Source organism: Heterocephalus glaber, unplaced genomic scaffold (assembly GCF_053883595.1).
Source record: "Heterocephalus glaber isolate CG9 unplaced genomic scaffold, H.glaber_assembly_v1.0 deba00001673, whole genome shotgun sequence".
NCBI classification, from domain to species: Eukaryota; Metazoa; Chordata; class Mammalia; order Rodentia; family Bathyergidae; genus Heterocephalus; species Heterocephalus glaber.
In genome coordinates, this window is record NW_028258410.1 from 22,359,320 (window position 1) to 22,373,569 (window position 14,250).

The 14,250-nt window shown below is 44.2% G+C and overlaps 1 pseudogene; it reads left to right on the forward strand.

The window, feature by feature from the left end:
• The first annotated feature begins 12,384 nt into the window (after window positions 1-12,384).
• Window positions 12,385-13,658, forward strand: LOC101700473 (alpha-enolase pseudogene; annotated as a pseudogene).
• Window positions 13,659-14,250: the final 592 nt, after the last annotated feature.

The following is a 14,250-nucleotide window of genomic DNA, read 5'->3' on the forward strand; positions in this document are numbered from 1 at the left end:
CTGTTTTTTTTTAATAAAATGGAGTACTACTCACCCATAAAAATGAGAAATTAGAGACATTTATAGCTAAATGGATGCACATTGAGGCGATACTCTTAACTGAAATAAAAAGGACACACGTGTAAATACCAAATAGTTTCTCTAGGGTGAGAAACTGAAAGTGTAAATAAGGACTAAAAGGTATAATAGATAATGTGAAATAGGAAGAAAAGGGGCAAAGGGGAAGGGGAAATGGGAGGGGTAGGGGAAAGGAAAGAAGGGAATGGAATTCATATAAGAAAAATGAAAAAATGGAAACAAAGTCTTTGTAAATAGGGAGGGATGGAGGGGTTGAAGGGAGGGCAGGGGAATGGGGAAAAAATAAGAACCAAGAGAGATTATGTAAAGGTGCAAATTTCCAATGGTGAACGTCATTATACTGTATACCTAAAATGTACCAATAAAATTAATTTTAAAAACTAAAAGAAACTAAGGGCCAACGAAGAGTAGACATATACTGTCCAAGAGACACAGAGTTAGTGGACAGTTAGGATTAGAATTCAGATGTTTCCAAACACTACAACATTGATTTCTCGCCTGTTGGGTGCTGGGAAGGTGAGAACACATATGAGACAGTTCCTATCCACAGACACAGTGTAACTATATTAGATGGGAAAGCAGTGGGTGTCTTATAATGTGGGTATCCGGCTGGGCATGGTGACACACACCTGTAATCCCAGCACTCCAGAGGCTGAGGTAGGAGGATCGCTCTGAGTTCGAGGCCAGCCTGGGCTCAAGGTCAGCCTACACCACAAGCGAGGCCCTGTCTTTAAAAATAAAAGTAAGTATGCAATGGAAAAAAGCACAGGTTCTGAAATCACACCTGAGACCAAATTGGGACCTTGCCTGACACCATGATTATGTTATTGCTGCCTTCTCTGAGTCTCAATAGTGGACAAAAGTAAATATTTGCTGAATGAGTCAAGAACAGAGAAAGACAACAGCCAAATGATGACATACTTTATTCCTGTTCCAGGGGACCAAAACGTCTCAACTTCATTGATACTAGGTCCCCTTTCTCTGAAAGTAAGTGATTTTAGTTTGTTTTTTGTATTTATTCATTTATTTATTTTATTGTTGTTTTTTTTAGTCAGGGTCTCCCTTTGCAGTTCAGGCTGGCCCTGAACTCACTATGTAGCCCAGGCTGGCCTCAAACTTGTAGCGATCCTCCTGCCTCAGCCTCCTGAGTGCTGAGATCACAGGCGTGCAGCACCACACTCGGCAGGAAGTAACTGATTTCAGGAAAACAACCTGGGTTTTGGGTCTGCTCTACCACTTCATAGATGTGTGACCAGCAAGCCACTTCCTTCTTTAAAACTCAGGTTTCCTGATAATGAAATGAGGATTTGAATAAGATTAACATTATCCAACATTTAATCCACCTTCTCATTAATTATTTTCCCATTTAAAAAATGTATCAAAGACCCATAAATTGCCAATCAGAATTTCTGAACAGCATGTGATAGCTGTGCTATCAGTGAGTTGATCCAATTCCAAACAAAAGTTAAGGGACATGAGGCTTTATGAAGAGTAAATACATGATTTCCATTATCATTTGGAAACACTGTAAACAATTCACTTGGACTCCAACTTGGGAGTTAAGACCCAAAGTTGTCTTATGTGCTTTCCAGTTCAGCTCATCTCTACTCCCCACCCCATTTTTTTAGGCATCTCAGTTCCGTTCAACAGATATATATTTAAATGCCCCTGGTCCATTGATTATTCACATGATCTAGTGTTTGTGAGAAAATATCTTCTGCTTATTAAGTGCCTATAGGATGTTGCTTAATCATCACAATCCAAGAAGATAGATACTATCCCCCTTTAGGTGAGGAAACTGATATTAAGAGAAGGGGCATGATTTCACCTAAGTCAGAAAGTTTATAGGAAGCCGAACTGGGATTCAAACCGAGGACATCTGATTCCAATCATCAAATGCCATTACCAAAGAAAGGAAAGGAAGGAAGGAGACAATGAAGTAGTCAGGTGATGGAGTAGTAGAGGAGGGTAGAAATGAAGCAGTAAACCCCTTTGTTTAGCCCTAAGGTAAAGGCTTAGGGAGTGAGGTGAGAATAGAGGTTTAGGAAAAGGGCAAGAGACATATGACTTATTCACACCTGCCTTTCAGGTACAGGAATGTGTGGCTGGCTCTTCCTGGCTCTCCACTTTATCCATCCCCCACAGAGAAGGCTCTCCAAACCCATTCTCTCTCCCTCTCTCTCTTTTTTTTCCCAAACCCATTCTCTTGAAACAGAAAATACTTGTAGCCTTGGGCTAGCTGCACTAGGGCCAGCTGGAGAGCTGGTTTCTGACCTCATTCCAGGAGCTTAGAGCTCGTCTGGGGGAAACCCCACGGGGACCCAGGATCTTGCTTCCTTTTCCCTTTGGAAGTTCACCCTTGAATTTCCACCTGGCAGGGCCCTGGAAGTGGGTACCATCCTGTTTCTTAATTTGAGTCCAAGAAGGAAATCTAGAGCTGGGGAAAACCAGGGCAGCTCCCTCGATCAGCCTCTTTGGCCTGTTTGTGAAATTTGACCACAGGAAGCCTTGTTCAACCATAAATCCTGAGCTAGAGGCTCGCTGATTTCCTGTGTGATTTTGGGCAAGTCCCTTGTGGGTCTTTGTATCCTAAACGATAAAATAAAATATGGGTATTGGACTGTAACTTCCAAAAGCAGCCCCTGGCACTGTCCCATCTGAATCACCCAGTGAACCTACTATATGTTCAGATTGTCAGGTCTTTTTGCAAAATTAAGTCTAAATCTCCAAAAGCAGGGTGCAGATATGTTGTGTGTGTGCATATATCTATGTATCTACATCTATAAGATATACATATATATAGATATATTTGCAGTGCTTCACACATGCTCAGCAACTGTTGTACTACTGAGCTACACCCCCAGCCAAAAAATAAAATCTGTGTATATTAAAGAGCCCCAAGTGAATCAGAGGTGTAGCCACATTTGGTAATTGCAGAATAAGATGATCTATAATTGACCCCAAAACAAGTCCTCTATCTAACGAAAACACTTTCTCTGTGACCTTGGTGTGTCTATGGGTCACAATGGGCTTCAGAGATTTTTTTTTTCTATCTGTAATATGAGGGGGTTGGACTAGAACAGCTGGTCTCCAAGGGCCCTGCCTACACTGCCAACTCCGTAAACTCATGAATGAAATTTTAAACTTTGGGTCAGAGACAGAGTGACGAACATCCAGTAACTGGGACAAACTGTCCTTCAGGGGGAGGGGAGGGGATTGCGTCTGATCACCTGGTCACTTACATCACTCCCACACTGGGACAACTCCTCAGGGATCACTTGCTGACCCACCTCCATAAGGGGTCCCTTGGAAGTGTTCTCGCATGGCTCCATGGGCTTTAGAGCCTGCTTAGATTCAAATCCTGGCTCTCCTACTGTCTTGCTGGGTGGATGACCTTGGGGAAGTTAGTACATTTCTCAGTCTCAGTCGATTTTCTCTTCTGTAAAGTGGAGATCAGAATAGCACCTGTGGCATGGGCTGTCCTGAGGATTATGTGCTTAGCCCACTGCCTGATCACCAGTCTGTGCTGTGTAAATATTTGCAGTATTAATTATTGCTATTGTTTCTTCCCTTGGAAAGTAGAAGTACAAATACCTGAGTTCAGATTTATAGCAAAGATTATTTGTGTGTGTTTGTGTGTTTATGTGTGTATGTGTGGTACTGGAGTTGAATGAAGGCTCTTGCACATGCTGGGAAAGCACTCTTATCTCTGGCTGCATCAAACCTATTCGTTCATTCATTTATTCATTCATTCACTATGGGTTTTTTGGAAGATAGGGTCTCGTTATGCAGGGGAGGCTGGCCTTGAACTCACAATAGACCAAGCTGGCCTCAGACTTGTGGTGAGCCTCTTGCCTCAGCCTCCTGAGTGCTGGGATTACAAGCATGGACTACCACTCCTGGCCCCTCCTTTTTATTTTTGAATTTTGAGACAGAACCTCACGAACTTCTCAGGTTGGCCTTGAACTTGAGATCCTCCTGCCTCAGCCTCTCAGCTGGTTGGGATGACAGGCATTAGCCACCATCCCTGGCTATGGAAAGGATCTTATTAGGTATCAGAGTGAGTAGGTTCTGTGGCACATAAAAGGAGCTCAATAAACACGGTATATTCTCTTCCTAACCACACCCACACTTCCAAGAATCCCCAGCCTCCCCCTTCTTTTCTTATGCTGCTTTACTGCCCTGATTACATGTTTCCTTTCGGGGAATATTTTATTGAAACATTTCAACAGATTCAGATTATGCAACTCTGTGTTCACACTTTTTGGAAACTCCCTGTGGGAGGCTAGAATTTGGCTTTCTGTTCTCCACATCAGTGATGATTCTGGACTCTGGCCAGTGAGTTCTTCTCTCAGAATGGAAACTAGAGAACAAGAGCTAATTGGCTTACTTTTTCTCCTCTCAATGGACATCACTTTGCTGTCCAGGCTGCTTGAAGGGCTGTGAGTGTGTCTGTGTTTGAGAAGAAAGAGTTACTGAGCATCTACTGTATCCTAGACACTTATGTTATCTTGCTTAAACCTTATTTAATTCCTAAAACAAGTCTGTGAGTTGTAGAAACTATTAACAGTCATACTTAGATGAGGAAGGGATACTATTTACCCAAGTCCACACTGCTAGTGCGTGGGTAGAGCTGAACTCCAACGTGGACAGTTCACGTTCAGTTTGCTTACAGCTTTCACCCACTTGACCTCATTTTATTGTCCCAACAGCCCCAGCAAACTAGGCATAAACATTTTCCCCCTTTATAGATAAGGTAACTGAGGCCCAAAGGAGGAAGTGACTCACAATCAGTAACTCTGGGGTGTAGTGGGTCTTGTCAGCAGGAATAATAAAAATGAAGAAAAACAAGGGCCAGGTATGGTGGAGTGCACCTGTAGCCCCAGCAATCTGGGAGGCTGAGGCAGGAGGATGGAAAGTTCCAGCCCAGCCAATGCAATTTAGCAACCTGGTGAGACCCTGTTCCAAAATTTTAAAAAGGGCTGGGAATGTAGCTCAGTGTGAAGGCCTTGGATTCAATTCTCAGTACAGGAAAAACACCCCCTTCCCAAAAAAACCCCCACACAAAACACGGGCTTGGGTGTAGCTCAGAGGTAGAGTGCTTGCCTAACATGTACAAGGCCCTGAGTTCGAGCCCCAGCACTGCTTCCCTCCCCAAATTAAGACAGATCTAGAGAATATGTCTTTCTGCTCCAAGCTCCCTATTGTTTCAGGATTAGGAACTGATCAGGGAACTGGATTTCTGTGTTCTGTGCCTAATCATCAGTGGTTTTCTTCAAACCGTGTCCTAAGAAGGGTGGATGATGGCAGGACGTCTGAGTAGATCGTGTTGTTTTTCCTAAATAAGACTTTTCCAGGTGTTGGTCTAAGGCACCCTGGAGAGAAAGAAGTAAAGTGAAATGTTTCTTAAACTACGGCCTCATCCTTCCAACTGTCTTAGCTTTTTTGTTTTTTGTTTTTTTTCAGTTCTGGGGCTACACCCATTCCCACTCCGACTGAGCTACATCTTCAGACCTTTTGAGCTTATTTTAAGGCAGACTCTTGCTAAGTGGCTCTCAGACTTTTGATCCTGCTGCCTCCCAAGGAGCGGGGATTACAGGTGAGCATCACTGCCTCAGGCCTTAGCTTGATTCTTGACTCCCATCATTTGCTAAACTCCCTGTGCCTACCTAGAAATTATTCTTTACTTTGACTTTGAAAGACTCAGTTTGTTTTAAGAAGAAAAGTTGTTTTCTTCACCTTCCCTTTCACCATGCATTCACTCATTTAACATACATTCATTCACATTTACTTTGTGCCATGAACTGCTCCAGGTTATATGTATACAAATGATGAACTCATGAAGGAAATAGACCACAAACAAGTCAATAGGCAATGTAACATTTCATTGAAAGTAATGAGCTAGGTGTGGTAGCACATGCCTGTAGTCTAGCCACTTGGGAGGCTGAGACAGGAGGATAGCAAGTTTGAGGCCAGCCCGGGTAATTTAATGAGATCCTGTTTCAAAATAAAGACCCTTAAAAATTTTGTCTAAAAAAATTTTGAGACAGGGTTCCCCTGTGTCGTTCAGGCTGGCCTTCAACTTACTATGTATCCCAAGCTGGCCTCAAATTCATGGTGATCTTCCTGCCTCAGCCTCCCAAGGGGTGGGATTATACAAAATAATTGTAAAGGGCTGGGGACACAGCTTAGTAGTAGAGTGTCCCTGGGTTCAATTCCCAGTATCACAAACAAAACCCCACAAGATGCCAGGTGTAGTGTGATGCATTCTGGCAATCCCAACAGTCAGGAGGCTGAGGCAGGAGGATCACTGTGAGTTCAGGCCAGCCTCAGCTACATAGTGAGTTCAAGGCCAGCCTGAACTACATAGCAAGAACTTGTGCCATAAAAACAAAAACAAAAACAAAATAGAAATGAAGATGGAGAGGAGAGGAATTACTTCAGAAATGGCATTCAGCATTCAGCAAAGACCCCTGAAGAAGTGAAATCTAAGCAGGGACCTGGTTAAAATGAAGTACAGAGCCACTGGGTATCTGAGAAAAACATTTTAGATAGAAAACTCAAGTGCAAAGTGAGGCAGGAATGGGATTGGCATATTCATGAGGTATCAAGGAGGCCAGTGTGGGAGAACTGAGCAGGAAGGGCTAAGAGGGGAGGCTAAGACCACCAACCCATGTCCAAGAAAGTCCAGCTTGCAGTTCACTGTCAGCTTACAACGCTCTGGTAGAGGAGGCAGGGCGAAGGAGTTGGGGAGTATGTGAGAGGGAGAGGGTGGGGGAACAGAGTCACCCTCATTCATCCATCTCAGCTAAGAAATATCTACCGAGTCAGCACTGTGCTAGGCTCTGGGTGCACAGAATGTGGGCAAAACAGAAATGCTCCTTCCTCTCAGGAGGAAGTGCTCTCAGTGCTCCAGCTGAGGAACTATCCAATAAGCCAGAAAACAAAGCAGCAATTGTATACATGTAAATTACAGTGAATTCTACGAAGGGAGTTGGGCAGGAATACAGTGTAGCCTTATGGGGAGATGTCTCTGAGGAAACAGCATTTCAGTGAAGCCCTGAAAGATAAGCAGAGTAAACCAAGACATGGATGTGGTAGGCAGCCCTGGGGTCATCCCATGACGGTTCTCATTTATTGGAGGAGAAAACAGAGAGTCAAGACTCAGGAGATGAATTACCATGGATGCACATAGGTCAAACAACAGAGCCAGGCACTGCCCGGTTACCTTTCTGCAAGACCGGCAGCAGCTCTCCTTGGTTCTGGTTTCTGTGGATCTAGAACACAGCTGCACTGTCCACCTGGACCAGACGTTGCACTAGGGAAGAGCACCTCAAGGGGGCAGGAAGAGCCGGAAGGAAAAGGAAAGCTCTGCTGAACCACGGGTTCAGAGTCCTGGAGCCCTCAGCGCAGCACTGCAGGCCCAGGCGCTGCGCCGTGTGAATCACGAGGTGCTGTGCCTATCACTTAGGAAGTGCACACACAGTGGTCTCTGTCAAGGACTCTCTAGCCAGGCTTGGTGGTGCACATCTGTAATCCCAGCTACATGGGAAGCTGAGGCAGGAGGACTGAAAGTTTGAGGGCCACCTGAGCAATTTAGTGAGACCCTACCGCTGCAGCTCTCTGTAAGATGGTTGCAGTAGCACCTGTCCTGGCTACCTCCAGGGCTTTTTGGCCATAAAATAGAATAATATATACAAATTCTCTTTGAGAAACTACATAGCACTCTTCCTCTTCTCTCCTCCTCTTCCTTTCTTCTCCTAATCTCTCTCTCAGTCTCTCTGTCTGTCTCTCTCTCTGTCTCTTTCTCTCTGTGGAGGGATTGAACCCAGGGGCACTCCACCACTGAACTATATTCTCAGTCCCTGTTTTATTCTGAGACAGAGTCTCACTAAATTGCCCAGGCTGGCCTGTAATTTGCAATCCTCCGGCCTCAGCCTCACAAGTAGCTGGGATTACAGACGTGTACCACCACGCCAGGCAAGACATGGTGTGCACTTTGAATGGTTGGAACTGTTATCATCTGTGTCTTTCTCCAACCGCTGCTCAGAGTGGACTGGAGGGGAACTGTGAGCTTAGTGTGCAGGAGGCTCTCAGGGACATATTTTCCAACCCCACCTCCAGCATGTTCTTCCTCACTCCTTTGAGGTCAGGTACTTCAAAAACATTCCTGTGTGTGTTGCCAGGTGGGTAGGAATCAGGGCTATAAGCTCAGTGGGGTAGCACAGGAAGGCAAAAAGAAGCAGAGAAACTTGGGCTTGAATCCTGTACTAGTCAACTTTTGCTACCTTACACGCAGCCCCTAAACTTTGTGGGTTTCAGGAACAACTTTATTACACCTTACTATCATTTCTCCCCTTAGACTATTTTCTCATCTGTAAAACAGAGATGATGCAGGATGATGCTTAACATTCCCTTCTAACTAAACAATCTGCACAGGGTATATTAGAAACTAGAAGATGATCACCCTGAAGGCTCACTAGCTATTCCGGAAGTGGTCCAGCCTACAGTGTTCACTCAGGGAACAACAATGACCATTGGGCAGGTCAATCAGACTTGCTGACCTTCAAATTCAGACTAAATAAGAGACCCAATAAGAAAAAAGTAAAAGAGGGAGACACACACATGTAGGGGGAAGAGGGACACTGTCAAAAGACTGTGCAGTCTTAAAAATTTAGAGATGGAGCCAGGCGTAGTGGCTCATGTCTATAATCTCAGCACTCAGGAGGCTGAGGCAGGAGGATCACCATGAGTTCAAGACCAGTCTAAATTCTGTACTTAACGAGACCCCGTACCCCCCCCCCCGCACACATATAAAAGTCTGGAGATAAGTCTCCACCAGCCCATAGCATCATCTCACTGCTTTTATTTTCCTTTCAGTTTTGGTCTGCAGCCCTACTGATCTTTCTAATAACTCCTAGATCCTAGATCTTAAGGAATCCCTTAAGATCTTGTAAGAGTCTTGTAATAATGTGATTACAAGAACTGGGTTAAGGTACAGAAGATTCATGTAAAGTTTCCATCTCAGAGTCTGGCATAAAATAGATGTTTGGCCTACTAGGTAGCTGGAGGTTACGGTCCAGTAATCAGGGAACTGTTGAAGAGCTGATCAAATATTTGTTGGGTAAACGACCAACGAGTGAATTACTGTGTCTGAGCCTCTAAGAAAAGGCACCCACATGGCATCCACCCAATTATCCCTGCAGCAAATTATTTCCAGTGCCCTGAGTAGTTTATTTGTAGTTACTATCCACATTTCTATTAACATTCTGAGTGACCATTACCAGTGCAGGTACATTTAACATGCAAGTGCCACAGGAAGCTAACTCATTTTGTGTATAACAAGAATCAAGTTTCCAAAATTTCAGTTGTGCCACCATAAAACAAAAAAAAAATCAAAACCCAAAACCCAAATAAACCCTGCTAGCAAAGTGCATTTCTTTGGTGATTTCAGAACAAACAGCTGTTCGCTTTGCAAATATGCTGATTTGCCAATATATAATTACTGGAAGTAAGTCTCTCCTTGGATGTAAGAATTAAATAAACATCGTTCCTCCTTAGAATGTAAAGTTTTATGTTTTTTATTACAATAGAAACAGCACCAGTGAATTTTCATAAGACAGTTTTGTTACTTTCCCCTTTATTTTCTATAACCATAATTTTTATCTGCAGAACCATACAGCAAACTTTAACTGAACAACAACATGATGTGCCAGGCCTTCAGCAAGGTGCTGAGGATGTATGTATGGATAAAACAGTGTTCTTGGCCTCATGAGACTCACATCTGGAGAGGAAAGAGATGATAAACAAGTAAAAGAATAAATATGTTATGTCAGTAAGGAAAATGTTGTAAGAAAAAATTAAGCAAAACAAATAGAAAGAGTAATTGGAGGGGTTATTTTTAGAATTCTTCAAAATACCTAGGGTGAATGCTGACTCATTGTGTGGATCATGGTTTGCCTGCCTTATAAAAGGGGTATTGTATTGAATGGTCTGGGAGGACCCTTCCGAGCCAAGTGTTCCCAGTTTCTGTGGTTATGCAAGGCAGTGGCTGGACATTCCATGGCCTCTGAAAAAAGTCCAGGATGTCATTATCTAGAGACAGAGAAGGATTTGCATGGAGTGAGGAAGACCAGGGAGGGTTAGCACCATTCTGGAAGGGAGAATCCCATGATCCATGACATGATTACACATTAACAATGGGTAAGGACCTCTTGGGGAAGGGAATAACTCTTAGAAAGACCTTTTTGTTTTTCTGGTACAGGGGATCGAACTTGGGTCCTTGTGCTTATGCAGCAGGCAGTGAAACCACTGAGCTAAATCCTTGGCCCCAAGAAGACCTCTTTGATCATAAAAATAGAAAACATGCATGTGCTAGGTGTGGTGCTAATAAGCATCACACTGTCAATATTCTTATCAAGTTAACAATTATAATGCCCCTAAATTACAAATGAGGAAACTGAGGCACAGAGTAAAGTATTTTATATGCATGTAATCCCAGCACTCAGGAGGCTGAGGCAGGAAGATGATAAGTTTGACTACATCTCAAAAAACAAACACCCAAACCAAACAAAACCAAAAACATACCCATAAATCTGAAGATAATTATGTTCAAATGTGTTGCATGCCCTGGGAGAGATTCTCAGAACACGGAGAAGGGGAAATTAATTCCTTAATTCCAAGGGACCAAGACAATTTTATAGACAAGTTTTCAGAAATGGTTTTGTTTTTGGAGACAGGGCCTTCCATGTAGCTCATGGTAGACTTGAACTCACTATATAGCTCAGGCTGGTCTCAAACTTGTGGTGATCCTACTGCCTCAGCCTCCCAAGTGCTGGGATCACAGGTGTGCGTCATTACACCTGGCCTGGCAAGCTTTCACTTAACTGTAAACATAGCCGTTTTTCTATTAGTATACTCTCTAAACTATTTTAACTTTTTTTTTTTTTTTGGTACCGGGGATCCGAACTTGGGTCCTTGTGCTTGTGCAGCAGGCCGTGAAACCACTGAGCTAAATCCCCTGCCCCAATTTTAACTTTTTTTTTAAACAGGGTCTCTCTATATAGTCTAGGTTTGTCTTGAACTCATTATGTATTCCAGGCTGGCCTCAAACTTGAGGCAATTCTGTCTCAGCCTCTCAAGTGCTGGGATTATAGATATGCACTACCATGCCCAGCCTAAATTATTTTAAAACCGTGTACTTTATTTTTTTGTTTTTGGTACCAGGGATTGAACTCGGGACCTTGCGCTTGCAAGGCAGCCAACGGAACCACTGAGCTAAATCCCCAGCCCAAAACTGTGTACTTTTTAGTAGGCATCTAACATTTTTCTTTTCTTTCTTTTTTCTTTTTGGACTTTTATTAGTACATATTTGCAGTACATAATGATTACATTCACTGTAGGGAATTAGTACATGTACATAACACATTTCAATTCCTTTCTTTTTCTCCCCTTCTTCCACCTCCCTTTTATTTTTCCAGCATCAGATTCATTTATTTATAAGATCTTATAAAGTTAATTATCATATCACCGATTAAAAACCAGACTAATAGTTCAAAGAACATACAATACATGTAAGACAATTGTACTAAGTCAAGGTACACATTTAGAAACATTGTCTGAAATGGATCACAATACCTTTTTTTCTCTTTTTTCTTATTATCTGTCTCTTATTTCAGGCACAAAACATTTTTCATCATAAGTTCAAATGGTTGTGAAGTTTGTAATTTCCAACAAATAGTAGATTCACGCCTGCAAAAGGAAAACAGTTACATCATTTTTTAAACTTTTGCAGTTGAATTAAATGCCCTAGCAATTTGATACTTGCAAACATGTATTTTAAAAATACATGGACAGACTCTTCTCTGACAGATATTTTGCATCATTTCTTTTCCTACCTGAACTCAAATCTGCACTTCATGTTCTACTAAAATTTTTTATTATAATTCAGAGGATTAAGCATATTAATTAAGTCTATTTCTTTACCTAAAATATCAATGTAAAATGAATTATTATTTTACCTTATCTGACCATAGGACAAGATATTAAATTTTTCTATCATTACAATAATTGTTGATCAGATAATTGTACACAATTGATCACAACACTGTAAATATATTAAGCTTTACAACAATTTAAACTGCTGTAGAGCTGACATAAGATAAACTACACATGAAGTCCGGGCGGGCGGAGCGAGCAGCTAGGGGTCGCAGGGCACCTGCATCTCGCCAGTTTAACACCAACCTCTGTGTCTGCAGCGCCCTCTTTCTCGTCTGGGCGACTAGATCCGGTGGTCGGAAATCCAACATGTCTATTCTCAAGATCCACGCCCGAGAGATCTTTCACTCTCGTGGGAACCCCACTGTTGAAGTTGGTCACTCATCAGCGCAGGTCTCTTCCAAGCTGCTGTGCCCAGCGGCGCCTCCACTGGCATCTACGAGGCCCTGGAGCTGCATGACAATGAGCAGACCCGCTACACCAGCAAGGGTGTGTCAAAGGCTGTTGAACACATCAATAAAACTATTGCACCTGCCTTGGTTAGCAAGAAACTGAACGCGGTGGAGCAGGAGAAGATCGACAAACTGATGATCGAGATGGACGGGACGGAGAACAAATCTAAGTTCGGGGCCAATGCCATGCTGGGGTGTCCCTCACCGTGTGCAAGGCCAGCGCTGCGGAGAAGGGGGCGCCCCTGTACCGACACATCGCCGACCTGGCCGGCAACCTGAGGTCATCCTGCCGGTCCCTGCCTTCAACGTGATCAATGGCGGCTCGCACGCGGGCCACAAGCTGGCCATGCAGGAGTTCACGATACTGCCCGTGGGGCGGTGAGCTTCCAGGAGGCCATGCACCGAGGCCTACCACAATCCGGAGAACCTCATCAAGGACAAGTATGGCAAGGACGCCACCAACATGGGCGAAGAGGGCGGCTTGGCGCCCAACATCATGGAGAACAAGGAAGCCCTGCAGCTGCTAAAGAACGCCATCGGGAAGGCTGGCTACAAGGACAAGGTGGTGATTGGCATGGACGTGGCGGCATCAGAGTTCTTCCTGTCTGTGGGAAGTAGGACTCCACCAGGTACATCTTGCCCGACCAGCTGGCCAACCTCTACAAGTCCTTCGTCAGGACACCCAGGGGTGTCCATCGAGGACCCCTTAGACCAGGACTACTGGCAGGCCTGGCAGAAGTTCACGGCCGGCACGGGCATCCAGGTGGTGGGCGATGACCTCACGGTGACCAACCCCAAGCGCATCGCCAAGGCCATGAGCGAGAAGGCCTGCAACTGCCTGCTGCTCGTGGTCAACAAGATCGGCTTGGTGACCGAGTCCCTGCAGGCATGCAAGCTGGCCCAGTCCAGCGGCTGAGGCGTCACGGTGTCCCGCCCTTCAGGGGAGACTGAGGACACCTTCATCGCCAACCTGGTGGAGGGGTTCAGCACTGGGCAGATCAAGACTGGTGCACCGAGCGGATCCGAGTGCCTGGCCAAGTCCAACCAGATCCCCAGAATCGAGGAGGAGCTGGGCAGCAAGGCCAAGTTCGGCGGCAAGAACTTCAGAAACCCCCTGGCCAAGTAGGCCGAGGCAGGCGAACACCCAGGCCCGGGGGATCCCGGTCGTTTAGGGCCCCTCCCCCTCCACTTCTGTGGATGCCAGCGCCCACCTACAGCTGTGACCCCAGTCCTGTGATTGCTGTCCTTATCACCTGTGTCCCACTGTGTCTGGAGCCGTGTGTGCCCCAGTGTAAGTTCTGGGGTGGCCCCAGGCGAGGTCCTCAGTGGCTCTGTTGTGAAATAAACACCCCATTGCCCCCCCCCCCCAAAAAGATAAACTACAGATATTTAAGATAAATCACTTGACATACATATACACTTGTAAAACGTCTTACAAAATTTGATAAATAATTATTAAACAGAAAAGGTAAAGTTTTTTTGTAAATGCCTGTCTTGATGAGTTGGATGGGGTAATTTTTCCTCTCTAGTTAGTTCACTTAAACCTGGAGGAATACTGCTTGTACTAGAAGGGGATATGTTTTAGCAATCATTTTATTCCCATTTTCATTTTTTTATAGATGTCAAGCTAGAGCTGCTAGTGTCAGCTTGTACTAGTTTACCAGAGTTAAGTTTTAGGAATGTTTTGAATTGGTTGCTAAACATACCTATTACTGAAAATTAA